Raw genomic sequence first — 15,547 nt, forward strand, 5'->3', positions numbered from 1 at the left:
CCTTGCCGCGGAGCACAGACTCTAAGTGCGGCAGGCTGCAGCAGCTGTGGCTCACGAGCTCTAGAGCGCAGGCTCAGCAGTTGTGGCGCATGGGCTCAGCTGCTCCGCGGCATGTGGGATCTTCCCAGACCAGAGCTCGAACCCGTGTCCCCTGCATTGGCAGGCAGATTCTTAACCACTGCGCCACCAGGGAAGTCCTGTTTGCATTTTGTTACTAATTTGTTTCCTGTTCATATCTGAAACAAATTCACCTTATGTGAGACCACATTATAATATACTTGAATTCTCTTTGGCTCTATGATTTCTTTTGTTTTTTCTTTTACTTAAAAAAGGGATTTTTCTTTCTCTCCTCAGACCTCTAGCTTTCTCATCTACACAGACAATCTATTTTTGAAGACTCTTCAGGGAGTTGCCAACTTTGTTGGAACTATTAGTGTAGAAGCAATTCGGATGACAGAATCCCACAGTTAACTTGCTTTTCTAGAAACAATTTATTTTCCCTTTAGCTTCAAGGAGTAGCAGTGGGGAATAGGGCGTTCTGAAAATAAAAAAAATGTGCCAAATGACTTGCTGATTTCCAGCGAGGCACATGGAAAAAAGGTTTTGATTTCAGTGACCTCTCTGCTGGTTGGAAAACTCTAGGCTGGTAGATTTCATGATCCGGAGACTGAGTGCTCTCAGGTTACAGAGAGAGATGAGGGGAAATCTCAGGGTGGAGGGCGCTCTCTTATTGGGCTCAGGGCTGTTACAGAGACATAGTGTCCTTTGGCATTAAGACACATCATTTCTTCCAGTCGGGTCATGTTTAAGGACTAGTTCCACCAAATCCCCAAGTACTCGGAGCCCAGAGGGAATGCAGAGCATTTGAAGAGTCAGCCTTAGCATGGATTGTGTTTGTACGTGGCCAGTGGCCAAACTTGGTGATGCCTACTGGCTTTGTTCAACAAATTTCTTACATCTAGACACAGGCCTGCATCTTATGTGCCCCCCCCCCCCCCACCGCCTTTTTGGTGGTGTCCCTATTTGATTCGTCTTGCATTTAGGTCTATTTGGTCTTAAAAATAACACACTAAATAAGAGGCCGGGTGAGCTGAGCTCCGACCCCAGCTCTGCTACAACCATCTGCGGAACTACCCTCAAAATTTTCATTTATTCAAGAAATATTTAAATGAGCACTTTTTACACATCAGTTACCTGAGACACAAAAAATGTGTAAGACACGGTTCTCACCTTGGCTGCTCACAGTCGGGGATAGAGGACCAAGTACAAAAATAGATCACGAAGTGACTTCTCCTTTCTGGTCTCCCTTTTACATATGGAAGAGTCAGAGCTGGGGCAGGTGATGGCCACGTCCTTTCGGAGGCTCACATGCAGTCATTTGTACAAAACTCATCAAACATCTGATAGTCACTTATCTAATTAAAAATTGACAAACATTTCCCTTTTCTCCCCAGTTTATCAGGGGTGATGTTGCAGATGAATGAGGCAGTATCTATAGAATGCTTTAATAAGCAAGTTGGAAAAAGACGTGCTATAACTTTGAGGCGTTATTATTAATGGAGAAATGAAAACAAGGGCTGATGTTTTTAGAGAGAGAACAGATGGTTCCTTTGTTTAGAATTTGAGTATAAATGAGAGAGGAAAAGAGATACTTGCCATATTGTTTAGGCCCTGAATGTGAGTGACTTTAAAATGCCAAAACAATCTGGTGAGGAAAGTCCCATGGATTCAAAATAGCTCCTACACTGATCAAACTATAATTAATTTAACAAAAAAATGACAGTAAGAAAAATCCTAATAAGAATTGCCACGGTGACAATTGACAGAACCTAACAAAAACTCCCATTTTTGCGTCAACTCCAGAAACTTAATTTTTCCTGTGTTCAGGACTTATACCACACAGCAGAACAAATTAGTGGGAACTGATTTAAAACGGTGTTTCTTTCTAAAGTCATCCCCGCCCCCCGAGTTATTTCAGTTTCCCATGACTCAGAAAGGAAATCTTCAGGATTCACGAGAAATTGGCAATCCTCTCCCACCTTTGCTGTCGGAAACTGCTGGAAAAACTGAGAGTTGGGGCAGTTTAACATGGGAGAGCAAACCTCAAAGGACATGGGTTGGGATTGCAGAAGGCAGGGTCTGGGAAGGTTCTTCGAGAAACTTGTGGACAAAATGTTGTCAAATGGTTTCTTTCTCTCTTTCTGCATTTCTTAATTTCTTGTATCTGCCTTTGCAGTCCACACTTAATTAATGTATCCTTTTGGTGTGGTCCTTGCCCTCTTGAGCCGACAAAAAACGTGGGCTGTGAGAATGAGGTCTTAGGCCACCAGGCCTTTCACCTTGTCTTAGGAGGCAGCTTGTGTGCTAATGCCTCCCGTACAATGAAGACGGCAAAGTATAATTGAACAATAAAGCATGTTTTCTTCTCCAACCCCCGCATTTTTTGTAGGTCAAAAAACTTTGCTTTTGGGTGTGCTCTGCTAAAAAAAAAAAAAAAAAAAAAAAATCAAATAATGGTAAATATCCTGTGCTGCTCTTACCGTTCTCCTTTGTCCATGATATCGTAATATGTTAGGGAAACAAAGATTTCCGTTTCTTGACTGTAATTGTTGAAATACATATTCTGAGTTTTCCATTTTATGTATTGGCTGATAGCATAAAATAGTGTGACATGGTGTAAGGATTTTCTAATGGAGAAATGTCTGAGAGTATCCCTTGGGTGTTGTATCTGCTTCTTAATTGTTTTGTCATCTTGAGGAAGTTTCTTTATCCCTTATCATTTCTTGATCTCTAAAATGAGATTATCAAGATGATCTCCACAACTTTTTTTTTTTTCCTCATTAACATTAAATCCGTGGTACCTGAGAGTTTTGGGAACAGACAGATATTTCTAGGCATCTTCATTTTTCTGACCTTTAAGTGGAATGATGACCCCTTAACGCACGTAATCATCAGCCTCAGTAATTTTCAGACGCCTCTAGGAAGCAGACACCCCGCACTTCATTGCACTAATTTGTTTGTGATTAACATTCTCTGCCCTTTCTCATATCCCAAGCTCATGTTTTGAAATGTAACTATAGGGTATTCTTTCCCTCTTGCACTAAATATCTTGCTCAAAGTTATTAATACATTAAGTGACAACAACTTATTGACATCTAAGGCTTTTCTTTCATTTTACGGCCTTAGATGAGAGGTTTTGGGGTCTGAGCCTCCTTTGCTAGAGGTTAGTGAACCAAGACCTGGTGAGGGGACTCTGGTTGTCTCGTCACCCGGATGAACTAGAACAGGAACTGTAGTCATCTTATACTTAAAGGCCTGACAGGAAAGCCTCTTCCCTTCAGCAATCAGAGAGGCATGTTGGTGTGGAGTTGGGGGATGTCAGTGTGACTAAGCTCAAATCACTTGAGCTTTCTGAGCCTCACTTGACCCATGCGTGAAATGGGGTAATGACCTCTTTTCTGCATGAAAGCGGAGGGCTGTCCAGACAACTTCTGGGGAGCTCTTCCTACCCTGGGATCTATGATTCTGTGAGCAAGTACCACTCCCAAGGTACTAGTTGCCAGGTACTTGGGTGGGGAAAAGAAGGTTGAGGCTATTTTCAGAGCCTTAGACTGCTTATAGACTATTTGGTAGGAGAGCAATACCTTTGAAAAGTTAAGGAATGCTTTTATATATTATGTAAGGAAGTTGATAAAAACTGATACATATACAAAGTACCTTAAAATCTATCACCTTTTTTTCCTCTAGCTTGGTGAAATTGGTTTGTCATTTTTGCCATTTTATTTTTGTGGAAACTGAACCAGGGAGAGAAATCGTAGGATGCTGTCAGTGTCAGTCTAAGGATACTGTAAAGCAGCAGGTGAAGTTTTTCCTAGAGCTTAGGAGCTGCAGGGGAGTTTACAATCTTCCAGTCCAGTGGTTTGCAAGCCTGGCCACCTATTAAAATCTCTGGAGGAGCTAAGAAAAAAAAATGCCCTGTCCTTAAGCTGCTCACCTGAATTAGAGTGTCTGAGCTTCAGTCTTATTTTAGAGCTCCTTGGAGACCCATTGATCTCATCTTGATCTTTAACCTGTGTCTTTGGTGGTATCTTGGTAAATATCTCTCTCCATGGGCTGTCACACCCCTGACACACAAGTGAAACTGCTGGAGGACCAAGAATTTCACCCAAACAACACGAACGCACTGGGAACTCTACCTGAGAAGGCTCTTAAGTTCTGCGAGGCCTTAAAATAAACATAAAGGGAGAGAAGGGCTTAATATTTTTTACACTGGTACGTGCCTTCTTTTATGCTTCTAGGAACGTATAAAATGATAGCAAGGAATATATTTCATCGCTTTAATTGTTCAGGTCTTTTTAAAGTCTGTACAATAAAATACCATTTAAGCTAACTGACATTTATATTTTAATGCTTTTTGGAAAGGAACAATACCTAGTATTCAGCTGCAGTATAATTTTTAATTTTATATATATATATATTTTTTTCCCCAGTCAGCAGGCCCTGTTTTGGAACCAGAGGGCTGAGAGTTCTGCTGCCTTCCCAGATATTTTACCTGTTTCTGTTTAAACATCAAATTCTATTTGGCTGATGGTTCTTGACCTCATAATGTCTAACCTTCATATCTTTTTATTTCCCTCTCCAAACTTATCCAGGAAGAAAACTGCAAGGCCTGATTCACTATTTTTTCCTCCTGCTGGGAAGTTCAGGTGTGTAGCACATGTGACCTAGTTTATATTTTGACAAAAAGAGTGTTCCTTGCCCATCCGCCTCCCCAACACCATGCACTTGGTGATCTTTAACCTCAAAGGCCACTGCTGATAGATTTTAAAAAATTGATGCTAGCTATTACCTTGTTAGATATAGCTCTTCTTCCAACTCTAAACTTGCTCTTTCTAGAAGGGAAATAGTACTCGGATTGCAAATGTGGTGAACTGGAATTTCAGAGGCTTGAATTGACCTACAAATCTTGTAATTGTAGCCCTGGTTACATATACACTGTGGCCTTGTACATGTTATGTATTATTTACCCCAGGAGTTTTAGAAGAAGAAATGATAGGATAATCTTCCATGTTAAGAAATTAAAATGTGCAAAATTCTTTGTATCGCTATGAAACATACAGACACATATTATATGGAATGAAGTAGTTTTGACTTAATTTATTAATTACTTTCAAATCCTGTTAGAAAACAGAGCTACTTCTTAATTGTTACATTTTTTCCCCTTCTCTTTCTCAGTGGTTATTACTTTAATTTTTTATTGTAAGTGATTTCCAACATAAAAAAAATAGTCCAAACAATACCCATAAGCTTTTAAAATTTAAAAAATTTTTAAAATTATTTTTTTATTGAGGTATAGTGGATGTACACTATTATTTAAATTACAGGTGTACAACATAGTGATCCACAGGTTTTAAAGGTTATACTCCATTTATAGTTATTTAAAAATATTGGCTATATTCCCTGTACTGTACGATATATTCATGTAGATTATTTATTTTGTACATAGTAGTTTGTGCCTCTTAATCCCCTACCTGTATCTTGCCCCTACCCACTTCCCTTTCTCCACTGGTAACCACTGGTTTGTTCTTTATATCTGTGAGTCTGTTTCTGTTTTGTTATATTCACTAGTTTTTTTTATTTTTTAGATTCCACATGTAAGTGATATCATACAGTATTTCTTTCTGTCTGATTCATTTCACTAAGCATAATACCCTCCCGGTTCATCCATGTTATTGCAAATGGCAAAACTATTCTTTTTTATGGCTGAACAATATTCCATTATATATCACATCTTCTTTGTCCATTCATCTGTTGAGGGACACTTAAGTTGCTTCCATATCTTGGCAGTTGTAAATGATACTGCTATGAACATTGGGGTGTGTATGTCTTTTCAATTTAGTGTTTTTGTTTTCTTCACATATATATCCAGAAGTGGAATTGCTGGGTCATATGGTAGAATACCCATATGCTTTCATCAGATTCATCAATTGTTAACATTTTATCCCATTTGCAGTCTCCCCTCTCTATCTTCTTCTTATGTGTATACACACACACACACACACACAAACACATATACATATATATATTTTTCTACAGTATTTTTTCTACAGTGTTTGAGAGGAAGTTGCACATGTCATGATACATCATGGCCCCCTATGCCTAAGTGCAGTGTGTATTTCCTAATAATAAAGATCATCTCTTCATATTCACATTATAGTTATCAACTTCAGTACCCATAACATTGATTTAATACTTTTTTTTGAATTTTATTTTATATATTTTTTTATACAGCAGGTTCTTATTAGTTATCCATTTAATACATATTAGTGTATACATGTCAATCCCAATCTCCCAATTCATCACAGTACCACCCCCCCTGCCCCCCACCGCTTTCCCCCCTTGGTGTCCATATGTTTGTTCTCTACATCTGTGTCTCAATTTCTGCCCTGCAAACCGGTTCATCTGTACCATTTTTCTAGGTTCCACATATATGCGTTAATATACGATATTTGTTTTTCTCTTTCTGACTTACTTTACTCTGTATGACAGTCTCTAGATTCATCCACATCTCTACAAATGACCCAATTTTGTTCCTTTTTATGGCTGAGCAATATTCCATTGGTTATATGTACCACATCTTCATTATCCATTCATATGTTGATGGGCATTTAGGTTGCTTCCATGACCTGGCTATTGTAAATAGTGCTGCAGTGAACATTGGGGTGCATGTGTCTTTTTGAATTATGGTTTTCTCAGGGTATACGCCCAGTAGTGGGATTGCTGGGTTGTATGGTAGTTCTATTTTTAGTTTTTTAAGGCACCTCCATACTGTTCTCCATAGTGGCTGTATCAATCTACATTCCCACCAACAGTGCAAGAGGGTTCCATTTTCTCCACACCCTCTCCAGCATTTGTTGTTTGTAGACTTTCTGATGATGCCCATTCTAACTGGTGTGAGGTGATACCTCATTGTAGTTTTGATTTGCATTTCTCTAATAATTAGTGATGTTGAGCAGCTTTTCATGTGCTTCTTGGCCATCTGTATGTTTTCTTTGGAGAAATGTCTATTTAGGTCTTCTGCCCATTTTTGGATTGGGTTGTTTGTTTTTTTAATATTGAGCTGCATGAGCTGTTTATATATTTTGGAGATTAATCCTTTGTCCGTTGATTTGTTTGCAAATATTTTCTCCCATTCTGAGGTTGTCTTTTCGTCTTGTTTGTAGTTTCCTTTGCTTTGCAAAATTTAAGTTTCATTAGGTCCCCTTTGTTTATTTTTGTTTTTATTTCCATTACTCTAGGAGGTGGATCAAAAAAGATCTTGCTGTGATTTATGTCAAAGTGTATTCTTCCAATGTTTTCCTCTAAGAGTTTTATAGTGTCCGGTCTTACATTTAGGTCTCTAATCCATTTTAACTTTATTTTTGTGTATGGTGTTAGGGAGTGTTCTAATTTCATTCTTTTCCATGTAGCTGTCCAGTTTTCCCAGCACCACTTATTGAAGAGACTGTCTTTTCTCCATTGTATATCCTTGCCTCCTTTGTCATAGATGAGTTGACCATAGGTGCGTGGGTTTATCTCTGGGCTTTCTATCCTGTTCCATTGATCTATATCTCTGTTTTTGTGCCAGTACCATATTGTCTTGATTACTGTAGCTTTGTAGTATAGTCTGAAGTCAGGGAGTCTGATTCCTCCAGCTCCGTTTTTTTGCCTCAAGACTGCTTTGGCTCTTTGGGGTCTTTTGTGTCTCCATACAAATTTTAAGATTTTTTTGTTCTAGTTATGTAAAAAATGCCATTGGTAATTTGATAGGGATTGCATTGAATCTGTAGATTGCTTTGGGTAATATAGTCATTTTCACAATCTTGATTCTTCCAATCCAAGAACATGGTATATCTCTCCATCTGTTGGTATCATCTTTAATTTCTTTCATCAGTGTCTTATAGTTTTCTGCATACAGGTCTTTTGTCTCCCTGGGTAGGTTTATTCCTAGGTATTTTATTCTTTTTGTTGCAGTGGTAAATGGGAGTGTTTCCTTAATTTCTCTTTTAGATTTTTCATCATTAGTGTATAGGAATGCAAGACATTTCTGTGCATTAATTTTGTATCCTGCTTCTTTACCAAATTCATTGATTAGCTCTAGTAGTTTTCTGGTGGCATCTTTAGGATTCTCTACATATAGTATCATGTCATCTGCAAACAGTGACAGTTTTACTTCTTCTTTTCCAATTTGTATTCCTTTTATTTCTTTTTCTTCTCTGATTGCCATGGCTAGGACTTCCAAAACTATGTTGAATAATAGTGGTGAGAGTGGACATCCTTGTCTTGTTCCTGGTCTTAGAGGAAATGCTTTCAGTTTTTCACCATTGAGAATGATGTTTGCTGTGGCTTTGTCGTATATGGCCTTTATTATGTTGAGGTAGGTTCCCTCTATGCCCACTTTCTGGATAGTTTTTATCATAAATGGGTGTTGAATTTTGTCAACAGCTTTTTCTGCATCTATTGAGACGATCGTATGGTTTTTATTATTCAATTTGTTAATATGGTGTATCACAGTGACTGATTTGCATATATTGAAGAATCCTTGCATCCCTGGGATAAATCCCGCTTGATCATGGTGTATGATCCTTTTAATGTGTTGTTGGATTCTGTTTGCTAGTATTTTGTTGAGGATTTTTGCATCTGTATTCATCAGTGATATTGGTCTGTAATTTTCTTTTTTTGTAGTCTGATTTAATACTTTAATCTATTGTTTTGTACTTCTGTTTTGTCAGCTTGCCAGTTATATAATATGCTTGACAGCATTTTTCCCCTCTAGTAGAGAATCCAGCCTAAAATCAGGCAGTGCATTTAGTTGTCATGTTTCTTTAGTCTCTTTTAATCTGGAACATTTCCACAGCCTTTCTTCTTTTTTTATGATGTAGACATTTTTGAAGAATACAGTGCCGCCCTTTTGAGAAATATAATATTCCTCATGTTGGGTTTGTCCACTGTTTCTTTGTGTTAAGATTCAGTTATGCATTCCCCACTAGAATATTATGTAGGTGATGTTGTGTCCTCTGCGGGAATTCTGTCTTGAGGCTCACGATGGTGAGTCAAGGTATTGCTTCAGTTTCTCCACTATATAGTTACCATTTTTCCCTTGCAGTTATTAAGCAGTCCACAAGGAGATACTTTATTCTTGCTCCTCATCAAAAATTTCCTTGAAATTCTTGTGAAACCAGTCTTTACTATGATGTTTGCCAAATGATGGTTTTCCATATTTAGTGCTTTCTTAATGTTTATTATGCAACATTCTGCAGTCTACTCTAAGCAAGACTCCTTCTCTTCTCTTTCTCTCTGTTTCAAATATAGGTATGGACTCCAGTTTTCTGTTTCAATCTTGTATAATTAATTAGTGCTATTTAATTATTGTGATGCTTAAATTGTCCCAGACTATTGCAGTGGAGCCCCTTTAAGCTGGCTCCTGTGTCCTTGTGATATGTCCCCATCTTTGTTGTTGCTAGCACTTATTTACCTGCTCAGATAAAAAGATATTTTAGTTTAATCTTGTATCTTCTGTGCTTGAGCTCTGAAGTCAACCATTTCTTCACTGTGTCCTGGTTCTTTTCAGTGGAGAATGCTGTTAGGGACCAATATTTGAGTGCTACGTATGCTCATGTGTACTGTGGTGCCTTTGGTCCTAGGCCCTTCCAATGGCCAGAGCCAGGAAATTTTACACATAAAAGTATATAGGCAAATACGTGTATATATAAAGCACCCACATATATACATACCTGTGCTATATGGATGTGTATCCATATATGTGTATACAAATAATAATAATAATGATTTTATTTTTATTATTGTACACTACACAAAACAAACCTGCTAAAAAGAATTCAGGGTTTGCTTGTGATCTTCTCCCCCCATCTTTAACCCTTCCCAGGATTGAGGGTATATTGTCAAATACTGTGTTTAGGAATTACCTGGATTGGTTCTTTTTTCTTTACGATCCTTCCCCCCAACCCCTCAGTGTCATTATGTTGTTCATTTGAAATTTGTTTGAGTTCAGTTGTTTCATTTGGCTTTGGATTTTATTTTCTCTCCTTCCCACCCTTGTCTTGTTGATTTAATTTTATTTTTTGAATACGTAAAATGTTAACAAGCTTCAAATGTCAAAACTAAACAAAAAAGTATACTCAGAGAAGTGCTACTCCCTCCAATATTTCTTCTACCCTGTTACTCCCTACACCTCTTGTAGGTAATCAGCCTCATTGTTTTCTTGGTTATCCTTCTTGTGTCTCTCATATTTCCTTTTCTTTCTTACACAAAAGGTAACATATATGCTCTTTTGTACTTTGCTTTTTAAAAATTCTTTTCTTCTTTCTTTCTCTCTTCCTCCTTTCTTCTTTCTTTAGAACTTCCTTCCTTCTTTTCTTCTGTCCTTCTGTCTTTCTCTTTGTCTCTCTCTTCCCTTCTCTCTCTTTTCTTCCTTCTTATTTTCCATCTTTTTGCCTTACTTTCTGCCTTTCCTTCCTTCTTTCTTTCTCTCTTTCTGTCTCCTTCTTTTATATGACTGATCTCCTATGCTTGGACAGTTGAGTAGTTTCCTGCCATGAATAATATTACGCATATTTATTTTTATAACATTGGAGGTGTATCTTCAGGCTATATTCTTAAAAGAGGGAATGCCAGGTCAAGGGAGAATGTTTTGTTAGGTAGGTAGTGCCATATTCCTCTCCATGGGGGTGTCCCACCAGCATCCTCAACCACAGAGTGTATCGTCAAGCTTTTGAATTGCTGCCAATGTGATGGGTGAGAAATGATATCTCAGTGTAGTTTAAATTTGCATATATCCTATTATGAATGAAGTTGAACATCTTTTCCTGTGTTTAAAGACCATATTAGTTAATTTTATAAATTCCCTTTTTGTGAATTGTCTGTTCATATCTTTTGCCCATTTTTTAAATTTGGATTTTGGTCTTTTTTTCCCTCAAAAATGTCTCTGTAAATTAGCCCTTAATTTATGAAATATATTATGAATATTTTATCCCAGTTTGTTTTTTGACTTTGTTTATAGTGCTTTTCTCTTTTTGTCATGAAAAAAGGCAACATTTATATTTATATAGACAAGTTTAACAATCTTTTCTTTTTTTTATTGCTTCTGTTCTTTGATCATAGTTAGAAAGCATTTCCTGACACGATATTTGCTTGCGTTATCTTCCAGTACGTGCATAGTTTCACTTTCTTTAAAAAAAAGTAATTAATTAATTAATTAATTAATTTGGCTGCGTTGGGTCTTCGTTGCTATGTGCAGGCTTTCTCTAGCTTCGGTGAGCGGGGGCTACTCTTCCTTGTGGTGCACGGGCTTCTTATTGCGGTGGCTTTCCTTGTTATGGAGCACGGGCTCTAGGCGCGCAGGCTCAGTAGTTGTGGCGCACGGGCCCAGCTGCTCTGTGGCATGTGGGATCTTCCCAGACCAGGGCTCGAACCCGTGTCCCCTACACTAGCAGGTGGATTCTTAACCACTGCACCACCAGGGAAGCCTATAGTTTCACTTTTCACATTTAGATATCTGATTCATTTGCAGTTTATTCTTATATGTGATGTGATGAATGGCTCTAATTTTATCTTTATCCAAATGGCTGTCTAGGGCCCCAACACCATTTAGTTAAACAATTCTTTGTGATTTGAGATTGATGGTTACTTTTTAACCTATACCTTGACTAGATGTGAAGGAGAGTGAATGATGGTGAACAGTGGAATAGGGTGACTAGAGGACAATTGAGAGGTTCTGGCTAAAGACTGAGACCAGAATCAAACCTGTATCTCCTCACTGTCAATCCAGAATACTTGACCTTTTATAAGTCAACCTCTCTCATCCATTTCTCCTAACATATTTAACAGGAAAGATGTTTAAAACAAAAGAGGGGTTTAGGCATTATCTGTCCTCTCCTCCTTCTCAGGGATCTGTAACCACTCCTCCTACCTGAAATAGATTATGAGAACTTGGCTGCATACTTTTTGGTGAGCACCTGTGACTCTGTGTCTGTTGTCTGTAGCACCTGGTCACACGCTGATTACTCACTTTGCCCACTTCTGCCAACTGCCTTTGTTTCAGTGACATCTCTGCTTGTAGCCCGTAGCCACATGGGGTGAGAAGGGATCCCAGAGGTTTTAGGGTTTTGGAAGGCTGGCTTTACAGCTCCATAAATCTCCATGAAGTTGGGAAATATACCAAAATCTCTTTTTCCTAGATTTTTGGGAATGAAGAATTACAAATAAATAAGTTTCATACCTTCAGGAGTCAAAATTTAAAAGTTTGTTAATTTTTATAGAACGCATAATAAATGTCTCCTATCTTCTTTAAAAGAACTCACCTGATAATTTAATATTGATGGCACAGCCATTTTTGTGCATTTTGCAAACTGAGTTCTGCTAAATGTTAGCCTTCTTTGATCTGTGGATGGCTATTCCATGAAAAGGGAAATTTTTGTGGTCAAACATGTTTGAGAAATGACAGCTTATGCAAATTTAGACACATTTCTTTGCTGTAGGACTTCTCATAGCTCTTAGTATGAACTTGTCAAATTTCTTTAATCAGGAACAAATAACTGCCCCCCTCTTCCCAACCCATTTACACCTATTAATAGCTTTGATACTTTGATCTGTACCATCAAGTGTATTTGGGCTGCAATACTGTATCATATAGTAGCAGGATTCCATATCCCCTTTTTGGTTTTATTGTTTCCTCCTAAACTCTTCTGAAGTTAAGCTCTGTGAAGGCATTTATTCATTACTGTGCTACAAATACCTACTGTGCTACAAATACCTACAGTGCCTGGAGTGTAGTAGGTGCTCATTAAGTATTTCTGAGCTTGAAGTTGTCAGCTCTCATTGACCTTGCTACAGTGTTTCTGGTTTGGTTCCCCTTCCAAAGGTATATGTTCTAAACAGCAGTTACTTTCTTTTTAGTCCTAACAATCAGACAACATATTTGCAAAGAATTCTGTGTATAACTTCCTGGCCTCTCTAGAGGTGTAAAGCTTAATCATGAATCATTACTATATAAATGATATAAACATTGCCGCTTGTCACCCCGAAATACACACATAGAAATGCCCCTGGGAGAAGCAGCTAGTTTACCAGGCAATGCCTGTGCTCGGGAGCTCTGCCCTTCTGCATTTTCAGTTTAGGACTTGGACTGGAAACCACTGTTGGTTTTCTCTGTCTCATGCATCTTATAGATTTGAATAGCTTTTCTGATCAGCGACTGCGCTGATGTATTCCAGTTTCAGCTGCTCTGAAAGATGACCACCTATCTCCTGGAGCTTGTCCAATCTTCCCTGCACCTTCCCATCCCAACCAGGATCTTACAGAGGATCCCGTATTTTAGATTAGTTGGTATCAGCCATAAATGTGTACTTAGGTGCGTGCATGCACATGCACGCACATACATCTTCTGAGTGAGGGGCTGAGGTGTCACATATCTAGGTTTAATACAGGAGCTCTTTGGGAACTCAGAATTCTGAGCTATTAGTGTGCTTTCTTTCTTTTCTTTTTTTTTTTTAAAGTTAAATGAGCTGGGTTTTTTTTTTAAAATTTATTTATTATTTATTTTTATTTTTGGTTGCGTTGGGTCTTTGTTGCTGTGCGCGGGCTTTCTCTGGTTCCTGCGAGCGGGGGCTGCTCTTCGCTGTGGTGCACGGGCTTCTCATGGAGGTAGCTTCTCTTGTTGCAGAGCACGGGCTGTAGGCGCGCGGGCTTCAGTAGTTGTGGCATGCGGGCTCAGTAGTTGTGGCCCGTGAGCTCTAGAGCGCAAGCTCAGTAGTTGTGGCGCACGGGCTTAGTTGTTCCGTGGCATGTGGGATCTTCCCGGACCAGGGCTCGAACCCGTGTCCCCTGCATTGGCAAGCGGATTCTTAACCACTGCGCCAGCAGGGAAGCCCTTTCTTTATTTTCAATATTATATTTGTGTTCTTTTTGAATATACAAGTAATTAATTTTCATTATAGAAAATTTGGAAATCACAGGAAAGTATAAGGAACAAAATTTGTATTGCCTGTAATCCTATTACCTCAAAATACATTATAGTGAATAATGTTCTATCCTGTGTATATGTGTGTGTGTGTGTGTGTGTGTGTGTGCGTGTGTGTGTGTACACACTGCAGACTGCTGTTCTGTGGCTTGCTTTTTAAACCAGTCCTCCACTGTTAAATAAGTCCTGTATTTTTAACATTACAATTAATATTTATAATATTTATGTATTGCAACACTCAACAGTTAACCTTTACTTAGTGCCTACAAGGCAAATCATTGTGCTACGTGAGTCAACGGTTGTATCTTGGTTCACCTTTGTACTTCTAGGGGCTAGCTCAGGACCATCTGTGCACATGGTTTTTGCTCAATAAATGCATGATGAATTTCAGTGGCTAGACATTAAACTAGAATTGGATATGCCCAACTATTCTTAAGAAGTTAAATTCTACACGTGATGTATTCTAAAACTACAGAAGAAGGTGAGAGCCACTACAGATGAAGGTGCCCTTATAAGGGCAGGACAAGTTCAGTAAGATTGTACCAGTTCAGTAGGTGTTACCTCTGCTGATTTGGAAGTGTCTGCCAGTATGAGACAGGGCCTCAATTTATTGTGTGGTCAGCACAGTTTGTATCTGGTCCTCATCATTTTAGGCCTGGAACCTCCCACTCCCCTTTTTTAAAATAGCGAATCAGGGTTTCAGTAGTGGGATGGGGAGGAAATTGCGTTAGTCAGGTGCATGAGGCAGCCTGGGATCAACTCAGTGCCACTTTCATACATGCCTGGGAGCAAGAGCTTTGCATTAACTGGCTTGCCGGTGTCTGTGCTCTGCCTTGGATGCTGTTGGAATGGGATTGCTTGTTAGAGACACTGCATGGTGAAGGAAGAATCAGAGCAAAGCGTTTGGAGGGTCTAAAGGAGAATATTCGCTGCTCCATGGGCATCTTCCTCTCAGGGCCCCAACAAGCTTGTGCCCACCAGACGCAGTGGGTAGAATTCCTTCACTGCCTCTCCTTTGGTGGAAGATGTGGCATGTGTAGCTGGAGGATCAAAAATCACCCAGGGCAACTGTTATCGGAGGATAGTTGCCTTCCTGGAGTGTAACCTCTCAGCAGGACTTCCAACAGAAATTGATGCCTAAATATTTAGATCCCTGGAGGCTTTGTCTTTCTCAGCCATACTCACCAGTCACAGGGTCTGTCTCCTCTGTGTAGTGCTGGACAAACACAGATAGACCCTCACATTCCGACTCACTCCCACCCCAGGCCAGGGAGGTTATAAAATGTTTGAGTGGCTTACTTAAGTGTTATTCCTATTATGGCTTCTTGGGAAAGTACCCTCTGCCTTGATGGAGTTGTGGAAACATCTTGGTTGTTTCAACAACAGGGTTAAGAACCATTTGGCTGCAGTCATGTACTAGGCATGTGCATTGATATTGGGAAAGGAGCAAAAAAGATACAGAATGCCGTATCCACAGCCGGAGACTGTGCTAGATGCTTCCACTAGATACCTTGTACAATCTCTCCAACA

The 15,547-nt window shown here is 39.0% G+C and overlaps 1 protein-coding gene across 13 annotated transcripts in view; it reads left to right on the forward strand.

Moving 5' to 3' along the window:
• The window catches only part of LPP (LIM domain containing preferred translocation partner in lipoma), a 695,870-nt gene that overhangs the window by 89,374 nt on the left and 590,949 nt on the right, over nt 1-15,547 (forward strand). Inside the window, exon 1 of one of the 13 annotated variants that reach the window (XM_059920766.1) lies at nt 4,685-4,706. The exons of the other annotated variants lie outside the window; for them this stretch is intronic. The gene's annotated coding sequence lies outside the window, so the exon portion shown is untranslated. Of the gene's footprint in view, nt 1-4,684; nt 4,707-15,547 lie in introns of those variants that run through there. 13 annotated transcript variants of the gene reach the window in all.

This window comes from Balaenoptera ricei, chromosome 4 (genome assembly GCF_028023285.1).
Source record: "Balaenoptera ricei isolate mBalRic1 chromosome 4, mBalRic1.hap2, whole genome shotgun sequence".
NCBI classification, from domain to species: Eukaryota; Metazoa; Chordata; class Mammalia; order Artiodactyla; family Balaenopteridae; genus Balaenoptera; species Balaenoptera ricei.